This window comes from Ambystoma mexicanum, chromosome 10 (assembly GCF_040938575.1).
Source record: "Ambystoma mexicanum isolate Mex_15411 chromosome 10, UKY_AmexF1_1, whole genome shotgun sequence".
NCBI lineage: Eukaryota > Metazoa > Chordata > Amphibia > Caudata > Ambystomatidae > Ambystoma > Ambystoma mexicanum.
The window spans coordinates 432,354,202-432,371,743 of record NC_090932.1 but is presented as its reverse complement, the minus strand read 5'-3'; positions in this window follow the sequence as shown (position 1 = coordinate 432,371,743).

Sequence of the window (17,542 nt, the reverse complement as noted above, 5' to 3'; positions counted from 1 at the left end):
ATTTTTAGCAGTGCACACAGACAATTCTCACCTACTCAAAAATATTTAATAAGGCACAAGCCACAGCAGTTAATTGAAATTTGCTTTTCTTAAAATAAGCAACTATTCTTGATTTTCTGCTGATTTGCATTACACTACTATGCAAGGGTGACCATAAACATCTAAAATCCCTAACAGCAAAATACACACATAAGAGGTAAAAAACTAATATGAAAAACTGGCTCCATGAACAGAAGAATCTAACCAATATATGCCTGCACACATTAACCAAATAATGTTCCCTCCCCACTCATGACTCCTAAGCTTGATCCTACCACACTTATGACTCTAACTTCTGCCCCAGAACACATTAAGATAGTTCCAGACAACCTTGACTCCTCCCCTCTTGGCTCTGAGAAATGTTAGCAGATGTGTACCTACATCAACTTGTTTTATGTTTGTTGTAATATGAATAATGTTCACCTGCCAGAATTTCTCATTGTGCCTTGCCAAAAAAGTGTCATCCACACAATACAATCGAACTACCAGCTAAAATATCAGATACTGAATGTAAGTAAGCAGGCTACCTGGATGTGTAACCTTATCCCATACTTCCTCTTCTTAGTACATGCGTCACACAAGTGCTTAGAAGCGGCCCCCTTGCAAGTTAACGCATTATAAAACTCAAATATTAATTTGCCCTGTAAGGATTTTTGAGAAAACAAATGTGATGCTCAGTATCTCTAACTTTAGCATTACTAACATTACCCTACAAGTGGAGAGCAAGATTGCAATATCATTTACTTTGTCTACAAGGGATAATGGGTATGGACTATGCCTGGGATTACTCGTCCATAGTATCAGGGCACCGGATATTCAGGCAGGAGAATGCTTTTCACACAATCTGCTCTGTTTCCAAGTGTTCAGAGTTCCTTTGGGCATAGACTGTCACACATACATTATATGGTAACTCGCTGCTATGCGCACAGTGTAATTCTACACAATAATATAAGGGTGGGGTATGTTGCAAACAATCTTGTATGCACTGCAAACGAATTGCATACATGCAGAGTCATGACATTCTTAAAATGCACATAATATGTTGAGCATTAAATATGCCTTGCTTGCAAAGTATTGTGGGTCTGCAAATATCCCAGTGAGTGTTTACTGCTACAATCCCTCACTTTTTACAGTGCTCTACCAACTGGTATTGGAGGCTAGCACAGGGGCCGGGGAAGGGCATGGGTGGAAGAGCACAGGTCTTCACTCCTTGCAGGTGATAAACAAAGCAGCACATTTAAAAAACCAAGTCAGACGTTTCGGCAGTATACTGAAGGAAATGTGTTGCTTGTTTGCTAAAGGATAGGAAATTCTAGTACCCGTGCAGACAACAGCACCTTCTTTTTCTTTCTATGCTCAGCTGCGGAGGGCTTTTCAATATAGCCGTGTGCTCTGTATCGTCTCTAGCATCGCCCTGCATCTTATTTTACTCATAACAAAGAATTACAGAAGAGGGATCCATAGTTACAGAAAAGAGACTCAATCTGTTGTATCTCTTGAGATTTGATGCCATTAACATAAAAGGCATATATATATATATGTGATTTTCTTACACAGGGATCCATAATAAACCTCAATAAAGCTCTTGTTTAATTTGTCTACGCTCTGGTGAAGAGGGGTGGGCAAAACTATAGGCTACATTATGTTCCCTATCATTTCACTTTCTATGTCAGGGTTACAAGCAAGGCTCCAATCAGATTTAGCTCCCTACTTGGAGTCAAATGATTTTTCGGAGAGTAAAAAAGTAATTAGCTTTGCCACTAGGGATACTTTCTGCTTATTAAAAGATGTTCTTCCCCTTAAAATTCCTGTTGAGATCAGGCATTAATATTATTAGAGTTCCTTCCTATGCCACTGCTCTGCTGGTCACTAATTCGATAAAATATCAGTGGGTTGAAGCAACAAAATGTTAATTGTTTGTCATTTTTGTTGGGCACATTTTCATTTTATGGGATGAAAAATGGATGGTGTGTATGTCTCTTATCTTTAAGGCTGATGTTATCACTACCCAAAGGACAATGTAATGTGGATAGTAAGCAGAGGCACAGGAATATTTGATCATCATATTCTGAGGTGCAGTTATTCTGATGCAAGTATCATCCTTACACAAATTATTAGAAGCAGGTTCTCCTGGCCCTTGAATTACTTCATTAAAGTGGCACTTGAACTCCTGTCAGCATGTTTTTTGACACATTGCTTTTAATTGCCATTAATCCATCGGCAAATGTTGTATTCCGTCTGAATTTCTTGACAGCCACATCTGTTTATGACAAGCGATATTTGTGTTTTGTAGTACACGAGTGATTTTCCAGTGGCATAAAACGTTTGCAAGGTACTGTGGTAGATATTGAAGTCTTAGACTGGTTGATGAGTTTTCTGTTTTATCCCAGATGACCTATTCTATTTTAGCCTTTGTGTTTGGGAAAAGTGTTGTAAGATTTGTCAAGAATTGTAGTGGCTGGGAAGAGGAAATTCCTTTCCAAACTCTCTTCTGCTATGGTAGTTCACTAAAAACGCATGCTCACAAAGTGGCTTACCTTGTTAGTCCGTTGCGCACATGGAAGATAATGTGCACATAACAGCAAACCAGTTCCGCACATAGAGAAAAATAATTAGAGGGAACATTGCTCTACATATTGCTCGAATAGATTTCCTAAATGGTCCCACTAGCCATGGCCTTCGGACATGTTGAGTGGCCACAGCCTTTTGCTCTGGTCCCTTGACCTGTTGCCCCAATATGTTTTGTTGAGGTTCATTAGCCATGGACTTCAGCCATGTCCACTTTCCATATTGAACAAGTTGGTTCCTTAAAGTAACCAAGTAGCCATAGAGTTTGGCCACATCCATTATCCCCCACCTAAGTGTAGCTCTAACATTCAACTTTGTTTGTATTGATCTCACTTTTTTAACTCTCTCTTTTTAAAAATAAACCATTTTCACATAACCACAGTTAGTATAACCTCGATAATAGTAATGTACTACAAATAACTCTGGCTATCCTAAAAATAACCCTGGTTATTTGTGTTACGCACTTTCTTTCCCCATCTCGTTTTCTACTACAACCGCGGTTATGCGAAAAAAGAACCCCAAGTATGTTAAAACATTCAGGGGCCGATTCATGGAACAAACGTGCGCCGAAAATCTACGCGCAAGTAGGCGCAAGCAGGCGCAAGCGGAAAAAAACAGGCGCACGCGCACGCGTGCGATTCATGGAAGTCCCTGCGCGTGTTCACCGCGCGATGTGCGCCAAACCCGTGCATGGCGCACAAGTCACTGCAACATCGCGAAAGGCGTGCGCGACGGTGCGCGACGCGCACAGTGAAAGCGCACAACCTCAGCGCACACAGCAGAAAGTGGGCAGGACATGGGGCGTAACGCGCGGAATGGGGAACAACACGCGAAAATAAGGGCGTAACTGGGGATGCACTGCACGGAAGCAGAGGTAACGCCCACACGCACACGAACCACACGTATCCATGGAATGGAATAGGGCAAACCCACGCACAGCCAAAGCCGCGCACAAGCTGAAACACGTCCGCCACACGAAGGCAGGCGGTAGAGTCCCAGCGCATCAAAAAAGTGGCGCCGCGGGAAGTAAAATACGCGATTGAGCGGGGTACTTGTATTCCGGGGGTGCGCGGGAAGTTACACACGCGAATGAGCGGGCTACGTGTATTCCGGGGGTGCGCGGGAAGTGACACACGCGATTGAGCGGGGTACGTGCATTCCGGGGGTGCGCGGGAAGTTACACAGGCGAATGAGCGGGGTACGTGTATTCCGGGGGTGCGCGGGAAGTTCCACACGCGATTTGGCCGGGTACGTGGATATCAGGGGTGCGCGGGAAGTTCCACACGCGATTGAGCGGGGTACGTGTATTTCGGGGGTGCGCGGGAAGTTCCACACGCGATTCGGCCTGGTACGTGGATATCAGGGGTGCGCGGGAAGTTCCACACGCGAATGAGCGGGGTACGTGTATTCCGGGGGTGCGCGGGAAGTTCCACACGCGATTTGGCCGGGTACGTGGATATCAGGGGTGCGCGGGAAGTTCCACACGCGATTGAGCGGGGTACGTGTATTTCGGGGGTGCGCGGGAAGTTCCACACGCGATTCGGCCTGGTACGTGGATATCAGGGGTGCGCGGGAAGTTCCACACGCGATTGAGCGGGGTACGTGTATTTCGGGGGTGCGCGGGAAGTTCCACACGCGATTCGGCCTGGTACGTGGATATCAGGGGTGCGCGGGAAGTTCCACACGCGATTGAGCGGGGTACGTGTATTTCGGGGGTGCGCGGGAAGTTCCACACGCGATTCGGCCTGGTACGTGGATATCAGGGGTGCGCGGGAAGTTCCACACGCGATTTGGCCGGGTACGTGGATATCAGGGGTGCGCGGGAAGTTCCACACGCGATTGAGCGGGGTACGTGTATTTCGGGGGTGCGCGGGAAGTTCCACACGCGATTCGGCCTGGTACGTGGATATCAGGGGTGCGCGGGAAGTTCCACACGCGATTTGGCCGGGTACGTGGATTTCAGGGGTGCGCGGGAAGTTCCACACGCGATTGAGCGGGGTACGTGTATTCCGGGGGTGCGCGGGAAGTTCCACACGCGATTTGGCCGGGTACGTGGATATCAGGGGTGCGCGGGAAGTTCCACACGCGATTGAGCGGGGTACGTGTATTTCGGGGGTGCGCGGGAAGTTCCACACGCGATTCGGCCTGGTACGTGGATATCAGGGGTGCGCGGGAAGTTCCACACGCGATTGAGCGGGGTACGTGTATTTCGGGGGTGCGCGGGAAGTTCCACACGCGAATCGGCCTGGTACGTGGATATCAGGGGTGCGCGGGAAGTTCCACACGCGATTTGGCCGGGTACGTGGATATCAGGGGTGCGCGGGAAGTTCCACACGCGATTGAGCGGGGTACGTGTATTTCGGGGGTGCGCGGGAAGTTCCACACGCGATTCGGCCTGGTACGTGGATATCAGGGGTGCGCGGGAAGTTCCACACGCGATTTGGCCGGGTACGTGGATTTCAGGGGTGCGCGGGAAGTTCCACACGCGATTGAGCGGGGTACGTGTATTCCGGGGGTGCGCGGGAAGTTCCACACGCGATTTGGCCGGGTACGTGGATATCAGGGGTGCGCGGGAAGTTCCACACGCGATTGAGCGGGGTACGTGTATTTCGGGGGTGCGCGGGAAGTTCCACACGCGATTCGGCCTGGTACGTGGATATTAGGGGTGCGCGGGAAGTTCCACACGCGATTGAGCGGGGTACGTGTATTTCGGGGGTGCGCGGGGAGCAGCACACGTGAATTGCACGTGTGGGTCCTCCCAGGTGTACCCTCTACACCCTCCACGGCCCCTGCAGGTGGCTCACACCACAGGGGCCTACCCAGCACATGTCCTGCAGGCACCCCATCCACCATGGCCATGCCCACCAGCCAACCCACATATCAACTAGCACTACTGCCCACCAACACATGTCCCCCTGCACCCCCACCCCCCAGCAGTGCAGGGGCAGCCTCAAACAGGCCCCCACTCATGTCCCCCTGCACCCCCACCCCCTAGCATCCAGGGGCACCCTCCACCAGGCCCCCACTCATGTCTCCCACCCCCCAGCACTGTGGGGCACCTGCCAGCAGGCCCCCACCCATGTCTCCCACCACCCCCACCCCCCCAGCATCCAGGGGCACCCTCCACCAGGCCCCCACACATGTCTCCCAGCACCCCCACCCCCTAGCATCCAGGGGCACCCTCCACCAGGCCCCCACTCATGTCTCCCACCACCCCCACCCCCCAGCCACCAGGGGCACCCTCCACCAGGCCCCCACTCATGTCTCCCACCACCCCCACCCCCCCAGCATCCAGGGGCACCCTCCACCAGGCCCCCACACATGTCTCCCAGCACCCCCACCCCCTAGCATCCAGGGGCACCCTCCACCAGGCCCCCACTCATGTCTCCCACCACCCCCACCCCCCAGCCACCAGGGGCACCCTCCACCAGGCCCCCACTCATGTCTCCCACCACCCCCACCCCCCCAGCATCCAGGGGCACCCTCCACCAGGCCCCCACACATGTCTCCCAGCACCCCCACCCCCTAGCATCCAGGGGCACCCTCCACCAGGCCCCCACTCATGTCCCCCTGCACCACCACCCCCTAGCATCCAGGGGCACCCTCCACCAGGCCCCCACTCATGTCTCCCACCCCCCAGCACTGTGGGGCACCTGCCAGCAGGCCCCCACCCATGTCTCCCACCACCCCCACCCCCCCAGCATCCAGGGGCACCCTCCACCAGGCCCCCACACATGTCTCCCACCACCCCCACCCCCCAGCATCCAGGGGCACCCTCCACCAGGCCCCCACCCATGTCTCCCATCCCCCCCACTCCCCAGCAGTGCAGGGCACCCTCCACCAGGCCCCCACTCATGTCTCCCACCACCCCCACCCCCCAGCATCCAGGGGCACCCTCCACCAGGCCCCCACACATGTCTCCCAGCACCCCCACCCCCAGCATCCAGGGGCACCCTCCACCAGGCCCCCACACATGTCTCCCAGCACCCCCACCCCCAGCATCCAGGGGCACCCTCCACCAGGCCCCCACACATGTCTCCCAGCACCCCCACCCCCAGCATCCAGGGGCACCCTCCACCAGGCCCCCACACATGTCTCCCATCCCCCCACTCCCCAGCAGTGCAGGGCACCCTCCACCAGGCCCCACTCATGTCTCCCAACACCCCCACCCCCCCAGCATCCAGGGGCACCCTCCACCAGGCCCCCACACATGTCTCCCAGCACCCCCACCCCCAGCATCCAGGGGCACCCTCCACCAGGCCCCCACACATGTCTCCCATCCCCCCCACTCCCCAGCAGTGCAGGGCACCCTCCACCAGGCCCCACTCATGTCTCCCACCACCCCCACCCCCCCAGCATCCAGGGGCACCCTCCACCAGGCCCCCACACATGTCTCCCACCATTCCCACCCCCCAGCATCCAGGGGCACCCTCCACCAGGCCCCCACCCATGTCTCCCATCCCCCCCACTCCCCAGCAGTGCAGGGCACCCTCCACCAGGCCCCCACTCATGTCTCCCACCACCCCCACCCCCCAGCATCCAGGGGCACCCTCCACCAGGCCCCCACACATGTCTCCCAGCACCCCCACCCCCAGCATCCAGGGGCACCCTCCACCAGGCCCCCACACATGTCTCCCAGCACCCCCACCCCCAGCATCCAGGGGCACCCTCCACCAGGCCCCCACACATGTCTCCCATCCCCCCCACTCCCCAGCAGTGCAGGGCACCCTCCACCAGGCCCCACTCATGTCTCCCAACACCCCCACCCCCCCAGCATCCAGGGGCACCCTCCACCAGGCCCCCACACATGTCACCCAGCACCCCCACCCCCAGCATCCAGGGGCACCCTCCACCAGGCCCCCACACATGTCTCCCATCCCCCCCACTCCCCAGCAGTGCAGGGCACCCTCCACCAGGCCCCACTCATGTCTCCCAACACCCCCACCCCCCCAGCATCCAGGTGCACCCTCCACCAGGCCCCCACTCATGTCTCCCACCCCCCAGCACTGTGGGGCACCTGCCAGCAGGCCCCCACCCATGTCCAACTCATGTTCCCCACCCAACATGTCATCACAGTCCAGATCCCTGGTCTCTATGGTCAGCCCCCAAATGCAAAACACCCACCCGAGTATTGCATCCACCCACTCATATTCTGCAATTACATCACAGAACACCAATTGCAAGTTCCAAAACAAACACATGTCCCTCACATACACCCAATGGGTGTCAGTGAATCTCAAAACACATAACATGAAATGCATGAAAACAATGAGACACCACACATTGAAGTGCAACAAATAAATAATGTATTAAAGGAAAGATGAATAGAAACAAAAATGAAGAAACTGAAATGTGAATGGAAAAAATGAAAAGAAGCATGTCCGTCCAAAAAAAAGAAAAAATCAAAGAATATAGAAATCCAAAGTAATGTACTACAAAGTCAATGTCCACCAAACAAAATCCAATGTGAAAAAAAAACATAAGCCATTGATCCATGGATAATTTTAAAAAATAAAGTATGTACAAGTCCACAACTATGTACAAAGCAAGAAGCCAGGGTCCATCATCCCAACAAAATAAAGGAAACCTAACTAACTACACTAACCAATAAAAAAAACTATATACAAAAATGTGGCCAATGTCCAAAAGGTCCAAATGAAATAAAAACAAAAATGAAACAACACTACCTACATAACTATGTACAAGGGCAGCGGGCTAGTTCCACGGCTCACTTCTGGATGTGCCGGGCCAGGGCATCATCGAACTCCTCCTCTATGTCCCGGAGGCGGTCCTCCTCCATGGCCCCGAGGGTCCGCAGGGCCGTCGACGTGTCCACCTCCAAAGCCCTGCGGATTGCCTCGAGGCACTCGACCCGCCTCAGGGCCCTCTGCATGGAGTTCTCCGCCCTGACCATTGAGAGCCGTGCCTCTTCCGCCCGCTGCCGCTCCGCATCTATGGCGTGGCCCAACCGCTGCCACACGGAAGACACTTTTTGTCCTGGGTCCTCCTGCCCTCCGGCCGATGCCTGCCCCTCCGATGTCGAAGGCCCCGAGCCTTCATGGCTCCCACCATGGAGCTGCTGCTGCTGTGCCTCTGCCCCTGCACTGCCTCCTGCTGCCTGCACATCCTCCGCCGGCTGGGGTGCAGTCGTTGACGTGGCCACCCCTGCTGGACGTCCGACTCCCGACTGTGGCAGGGATGCCTCCTCCACCAGCCTGGCCGCACCGTCAGAGGCAGCTCCACAGGGCACCCAGGTGACTGATGGGTGGGAAGATGGCACAGAGGACGACTGGCGCGTAGGGGGTCCAGCTGAGGAGGGGGTCGTGGCAAGCCCCATCAGACGGAGGAATCCGGCCTGGGTGACCTGTCCCAGCAGGCTGACGTGGTCAACGAGCCATTCGAGATGACCTGCAGTCTCTTCATGAAAAGACTGCAGGTCGCCTCGCATGGCCCGTTGACGCAACGCCACTCCAGCCAGGACAGGCTCAACCCGGGCCTGGATAGCCACGTCCGCAGGCAGGGGAAGGCCAGTTGACGTCAGCTCATCCCCTGCCTGAAAACTGGTCTGGACATGGGCATCCCTGCTGGTGCAAGATGATGCAGGGACAGGATCAGGGACAGGATTGCACACAGGCACCTCCGCGGCGGCCTGTGCTGCCTCCTGTCCCTGGTCCTGCACTGCACCACTAGCACCAGTGGGATCCCCACCCCCAGACCCCGTCTCCGGTGCTTGCACGGCCTCCTCCTCCACCAAACCCCCCACCAACCTGGATGACTCTGTGCCATCTTCCCCCGTTGGGCCCTGTAGGGTCCCAGCTGCCCCTTCTGCTGCCGAGGAGTCCAACTGCAACCTCCGCCTCTTGGACCTCCCCCCGGCAGCTGCGGCCTGGGACGCGGCACCGGACTCCTCACTCCCCGACGAGATGACAACCTGGGAGGGGAGCCGGGCCTTGCGTCTCCGGCTGGCGGTGGGATCCCCGCCGCTGTGCTCCACAGCACCTTCTCCGCCCTCTTCATCAGTTGACGCTGCAGACAGGGAGAAACAAAACACAGGCATCAGGGCACTGTACAATGTACACATACACACATGACAGTTGTACATGAGTGGCATTGGCAAACCTCTGACATGTCATCACAATCCCCAACACACATGTCATTACAACTTGCACACACGAGCCATACCACAGCCATGTTGCAACTGCCAACACCATCCATACACATACAACAGCATCAGCAGGCAAAGGTGAGCCAGACATCACATGCAACACAGGAAGTGCACCACACATGTACACACACCACCACACTTGCATGCATGTGTACACCTCTGCTAAGTGTCGCAGTGTTCAGACGGGCATCCATGTCACATCTGCCAATCAGGCTTCCACATACCGCTGTCACATGCATCCATGTTGCATCACTGTTGCACCCTTGTCAAATACACACACATGCACATGTACACAGCGCTGATACAATCAGCTGAAAACAACATACATGCGTGACATCACGGACATGTCTACTCACATACACATTCATACAGACTTGTGTGCCCACACAACTGCATTTGGCATGCAAGCCCACACACACAGGCACCATCCATGTCTCACACATTACAGCCCTCGCATGTGTCAGCCCCACGGCCCTGTACACCCGCACCCATACTCGACCCCATACAAACAGATGTGCAACCTGCACACTACTGAACAATCACCACACGCACTGCTCACAATCAGGATGCATGTACACTCACCGCTCGACTCCAGACGGGTCTGCCTCTCAAGGACCTGGACGTGGAGCGCTGGGGATATGTGTTCCAGGACCCTCATCTGTTCTTCCGACAAGTGGCCCCGGCGCCCCTTGGCATCCGCTGCCTTCAAGAGGCGCCGGGCCTTGGTCAGGGTCCTGGACCTGAAGTCCTCCCAGCGCTTCTTGACATGTTGGAAGTCGCGGACTGCCACCCCCTCCGCGTTGATGGCAGTCACGATGTCAGTCCAGATCCGAGTCCGTCCTTCCTTGTCGGCGCGGCAACCTCCGAAGAGGGCATCATACTGGCCCAGGACTTGCTCCACCAGGACACCAACTTCGGTGGCACTGAAGCTGGTGCCCCTCTGCCTCTCTGGCCGGGGGTTGTCAGTGGTCACAGATGGAGTTGGCCCCGACATGACAACCCCAGAGGCAGGAGTGGGTGGGCAACTGGGTCCTGGGGCTGGGCTGTGGAGCGATGGAATCCCAGTCGGGAGTCTTTGGTTCCAGCAGGGGTGGTCACACCAACAGCACCCCTGGCTGATGTGCAGGCAGCAAATGGCAGGGCACGTGGGCAGCAGGCAGTCAGGCAGCAGCAGATGGCAGGTGGGAGCGTGCTCGGGGCTCTGGGGGGCAGTAGTTCGGCCTTCTGGGCAGGAGCGTGGTCTTCCGTGTGCTTACGCGTGGCCAGCTTGATACGGAGTGATTAGGCACGTGAAAATTCTGCACGTCAGCGTGTAATTCGAGGAAAGGCCCTTAGCGCGTAAGCGCGTCTGCACGCATACGCATTTTCATTGGACCAAAGGCCCTCAGCGCGTGAGCGCGTCTGTGACGTGACGTGCGAGGGAGTATCCCTCATTGCACGTGATGACAGTACACACGTGGATCCCAACCAATCGCGTGTGAAAGTTCACGGGACCCCGAAACACACGTACCCCGGCCAATCGCGTGTGGAACTTCCCGCGCACCCCGAAACACACGTACCCAGGCCAATCGCGTGTGGAACTACCCGCGCACCCCGTAACACACGTACCCCGGCCAATCGCGTGTGGAACTTCCCGCGCACCCCGAAACACACGTACCCAGGCCAATCGCGTGTGGAACTACCCGCGCACCCCGAAACAAGTACCCAGGCCAATCGCGTGTGGAACTTCCCGCGCACCCCGAAACACACGTACCCAGGCCAATCGCGTGTGGAACTTCCCGCGCACCCCGAAACACACGTACCCAGGCCAATCGCATGTACGCTCGCTGCCCTCCGATCACACGCGATGACACCAGAATACGGGAAACCAACGAGTCCGCCCACACGGAGGCGTCCCGCGCCCGCGCCCAGCATAAAAGTGCGCGCAAACAACAAACGCGTATATACAGCGACGATGAATGCCCCATTTGTTGCTGCAGTGATTGTGGGACACCGCAGGAGGAGGAGAATAGCCAGGGCACGCATTTTTGCACCACGGACAGGCCTTTTTGGGATGCCTGACGACCAGGTCTACGGCAGGTATAGGTTTCCACCCCATATCATCCTAGACCTGGTCAGGGAGTGGGAAGATGACCTCACATCCCCCACCCTTTGCTCCCAAGCATTGAGCCCCTTGGAGAAGCTGCTCAATGTCTTGCATTTCTTGGCCACTGGGTCGTTTCAGCGGACCACTGCCATAGTGGGGGGGTCTCACAGGCCACGCAGTCACGCTGCCTACACCAGGTACTGGCAATCATGACAGCGCGCCCCTCAGTCCGCAGGCACATATACATGCCCAGAACACCCGCAGAAAGGCAGGCCGTTGTCCTGGATTTTTTCAGGGTGGCACACTTCCCCAAAGTGCTCGGTGCCATAGATTGCACCCATGTGGCCCTACGTCCACCTAGGGCCACTGAGCACATCTACCGAAACCGCAAGCACTGGCATTCCATCAATGTACAGGTGGTATGCGATGCAAAGGGAATCATCACCTCTGTGTATGCAAACTACCCTGGCTCCACCCATGACAGTTTCATATACAGAATGTCCGCCCTGAGCCGGGCCCTGGAAGCTGGGCAGCATGGTGACACATGGCTCCTAGGTGAGTACAAATGCCCTTGCACATGCATGCAAGTCACACACAGACAAATATACCAACCCCATTAATCTGAACAATTATCACCTCCCCAGGGGACAGTGCCTACCCTCTGAGCAACCACATGATGACGCCAATCCGGAACCCCACCACACCACCCCAGGTAAGATACAACGCTGCCCATATTGCAACCAGGGGCATAGTGGAGCGCACATTCGGAGTGCTCAAGTCACGTTTCCGCTCCCTTGACCGCTCTGGTGGGCAACTACTCTATGCACCAGCAGTTGTGTGCAGGATCATTGTGGCAGCATGTGTCCTGCACAATGTTGCAACACGGCAGGGCGTCCCGGTGGACATGGTGGTGCCCCCACATCCCCAACCACAGGCACAGGCGCTGCCCATGGGAGGGGACAGGGCACGTGGCGAGGTAGCCCGGACCCAGCTTGTGGCCACATTTTTCACCTAAACTCCCACCCCTGCGGAGTGCACACAGGCCTGGCACATACCAGGTGACAATCGATGATGACAAAGTGACAGTCAACTGTCACAACCCTACCACCCTGAGATAGTTGCCATGGAAGTGCCACATTGTCTGCATCCCTAGCTACTTAAACACAAGCTATCCTGTGCAACCAAAATGCACACATATGACATGTGACATGACATGAGCCATACACAAGTATTACAAGGCACAATGAGGCAGGGGGGGGGAACAAGGGAACACAGAGAATGGTACTACTAGGCCAGGTGTCATTGTGATTGTGCAAGTGCAGGGGTAGGGGGAAGGGAAAAGTGCAAGGGGGGGGGGGAGTCCAGTACAGGGGAAGTAGGCCAAACAATAATACATAGGTCGCCTGGTGGCAACTGCTAAGGTAAGTGCAGACGAGTGCTGGGAAGGGAGGGCTGTAGGGATAGAGAGACAGTACTGCAGTGCAGGGGTTGCCAGGGTGGCAGTGCAAGTGGACAGTGGCTGGGCCAGGGACCGAGGTTGGTGAGAGTGGCCCAGTTGCAGCTCCTGTGCAGTTCCAGTGAAGAATTCTGCAAGGGAGAGGCAGAGAGTAAGCAGAAGCAAAGAGGAAGGTCTTGAGGTGCTTCCTGAACTGGAGATGGTTCCCCTCAAGGTCAAGTCAGGAAGTCGGTTTGAGGGGGAGGGCCCTGCTGCGGAGAGAAACCTATCCCCAGCTAGTTGCTCTGAGAAGCGGATGACCTGGACATGCAAGGTGTGCATCACACACACCTGCAAAACAGGCCATGGCCATCACTGTCATGACAGTCAAACCCTCCCAAACATCAACATGACATGGCAAGCAATACCCATACACCGACCCAGTAACGATAAGGTACACATTTCCATGTCCTAAATGTACAGTGGCATCGGACAATGATGCCTGACCCGGAATCCGATGAAATGACAGACCAACAAAATGTCCCACCAAAAATAAGTCGATTCCTAATGCATTACAACTGTCGTAGACGTAACATCACAATGAATGCCTGGCTATATGCACATGATGCATTGCAAAATGAACACTGCAGCTCATGTGTGCAATGTCCTACTCCTGCATCACACTGCTCAGCGCACAGCACAGTGAACAGCCATTGCGTGTGATGCACACCCTGAGCATCACATCTAAGTGACAGACTACATCAAACATCAAATTAGGCATGTACTCGAACCATAATCGGTCACAGAACATGTGCTGGCGGGACACAGTGGCCACCAGAAGGCAAACAGTGTACACGTGGATATGCAAGGGTGGGAGTACATGGAGTGCATCCGAGTGCAAGTGTGTGGTTCTGCAAGGACATGCACTCCACATATGCATGTGCACTCAAGTGACCATCAGTGTTCCCTACACATCACATGTGAACATCCACCATGTGTACACCCCAGCATGTCAAACCACTACTATCCCCTCGCACCTGAAAGGAAAACACAACACATGAACAGGCATTGCTCAGCAGAACACAACATGTACATAGGACAACAACATTACAATGTCAGAGTTCCCATCACACTGCAGGGCAACGCAACTATCAACAACAACCCCCCCCCCTCGCAAATGACCATGACCCACTGAACAACTGCACCTGGGTCATGGAGCCTCCAACCCTCATTCCCACCTGGCCACAGGATCACCTTTACCCTTCGTGTCCATCTCCCACCTTGTGTGTAAAGAGATGCCTGAACCCTCAGAATCCACACTCATTTCCAAAATCACATAATCCAAGGCATGAAAAGGAACCCAAACACCCTCCAGTAGATGACTTGACATAGCAGTACGTCTCAAAGGCCAAGTACTACCACAATGATGCAACAACCAAGGTAGCACAGCAAAACAATGTCACGACTGGATGTGAGACATGTGTGGTACATGACATAGGATGATGCACCATGAATGGATGTGTACTGTCACAGATCCCCTGTACAGGCGCTGGAGTCTCATGAAACAACCACCCACACCATGTCCCGGGTGCCTGCAAGGTCAAACTCACACAGGCCCCTGAGATCCTGGTGGGGAAAGAGGTTCAGGGATATGCAGTCTGGACAGGTGTAGACACACTGGATGACTGGAATGCGTGGCAGGTGAGGGGAGCAGGAATGACACATGAAACCAGGGAATGCACGAAAATGTACAACCTGCATGAACACATGCACAATCCAAACAAACTTGGACATCATTGTCATGGCCTTCTGTAGTCCAGGCTCAGGAGTGGTACGAACCAACCACCCCCTCTAGGGTTTTGGCGCCTGCAAGTTCGGGGCTTACACAGGCATCCGCAACCCCAGTGGGGAAAGAGGGTCAGGGAACATTGCTTGGATAGGCATGGGAAGCAGGAACACCGGGTAGAGGGTACAGGTTTCGAAATTGCATAGGATCAAGGGTGATTAGGGTAAAAAACATACCAAATAGGACCACACATACATCCATGCATCAGTACACTCCCCAGCAAGCCTATGCAGGGCAGTTTGTAAGAAAATACAACAAGACACTTAGCTCTGGTTTTGAGTGCTGGCCTCCTGCCTGCGCACTCTCAGGTCCGGTTACAGGAGCACTGCAATGCTGCAAAGAGAGACACAGTCAGCAACCAGTACATGCCAATTACACAAAAACACAACACAAAACATGCCCCATAACAACATACACCTCTACAAACAGAAAATCTGTGCTCCATGCTTCGTACCCATATATAACATCAACCCTGTGACGGGTCATTCACAGTCAATGCAGTAAGTCAGCCGCTGGTGGGTGCGTGGCAAATGGAACACCAATGTGTCACAATTCACACAACATGCAATGTTCCCTGGGTAAGCAGACAGACCCATATGGCAAGCCATGACTACAGATCAAGTTGCGTACCACCATGACCAAAACAAAGTTGCCAGTGCATTTATCATGAAGTACGTGGAATAGACATGCACTGCACCCGAGTATGTCCCTTGCTGTATGTCCCTGTGAGCTGCCCCTTTCCATGTCTTGGAAGGCTACATGGTTGATACAAGTGCCTCAATGAACCTTGGTGTACCGCAGGGTATGTGCCACTGCCCCCGCATGTGTCCCAGACAACCCTACTATCAACAGCCATCAGTCCACAAACACATCTGAGCTGCATTCTGTGCTTCAACACCAATATTTGTCTAAGCTCACCCTCAGTGCTGTGACTAAGCCTGCACGTGCAACTCGCCTGGTGCAAGCTTTGCTGTCTCGTGGCCCCCCTGTGATGCTCACCTTGCCTGGAGTTGCTTGGAACATGTCAGCAGTTCTAGGATGTGGGTCTGCAATCACTGTGGCTCTGCTTGTGCACACATGTGCATGTGGGCACCAACAAACGGGTCAGGAATTAGGTCGTCCAATGGGCCATGTCTGCTGGCAAAGGTGCTCTGATGCCTCATCCCCCTGCAGAAAGTGCATGAAACACATGATTAATGCATCAAAGTGATCTGTGTGTGTCTCATCAGGCATCTCATTACTTGACCATGTCAGAGAGTCACATCACAAATCACACCATCAGACCGTCTTTCACCTCCAAAGTGTGGAACACTATCTACAGCATGATTTGCAACAAGCACGTGTACAGGAAAGATATGAAACATAATACACAATGCATAGCAATCAATGTCCACATTAATCATGACACGCCCCATCTAGCAAAAGCTGAACAGTGGACAATTACACCTAAATCATCCCCACTAGGGGTGTCAACACAAGTCAAAAAGCACCAGACATGCCACAGATATGACAGTCCAAAGCCCTTGTGTAAAAATCTGTTACACCGAACCATCCTTGCGAGCCCATGGATAAGGGAGGCAGGAGTGGCATATGTGAGTCAAGGAACCCAAGCAGCAAACACATACACAAGACAACCATGAAGGGCCCAGCTGGAACAGACAGTGGATGCCTTCAAAAACCACAAGGCACCGCACTGTCACATGTAAGCACAATAGACTACAAATTTTAAACTAACTCAACTATTAACTAATTACACTAACTAAGGAAAACCTACATTACCTATTTAAACTAACTATCAAACAGAAACTTAACTAACTAAACTAAAAGAAAAATCAAAAATGGCCACATACGACCCGGGGGGGAGGGGAGGCACCCAGGAGGGGGGAGGTACAGGGTGCTGCTCAACATCCACATGCGATGATGCTGAGCCAAAAAAAAATACCTCCATGGGCTCAACGCCTTCACAGCACGACCTATGTGGGAGATAGATGGTCGTCCGAGTCTGGCTCATCCTGGAAAGGAGGACGTGGCACAGTAGCCTGGCCACGCCTAGCCGCAGCTTGCCCCTCGTCGGCAGCAAGTCTGCCGGACAGGTGAGCCTGGTTCTGTGTGGCGATGTTACATAGGTCTGCATGCAGGACCTCACGTGATACACGTGCTTCCTCTTGCAAGGTAGCACGTGTAACACGGAGTTCCTCCTGCAAGGCCTGGCTGGACAACCGCTGCACCTCCCGGCAAGCCTGTAGCTCAGCCGAGATGGTGCGCTCAAGCTGTGCAAACCTCTCCTCTGCCTGCTGCCTCTGGGACATCATAAGGACACCCAGAGTGGATCTGAGGGAGGCATACTCCTCCCTCAGGGCATCCATGTGCGCCTCTGCGTGAGCAGCAATTGCTTGACGCAGA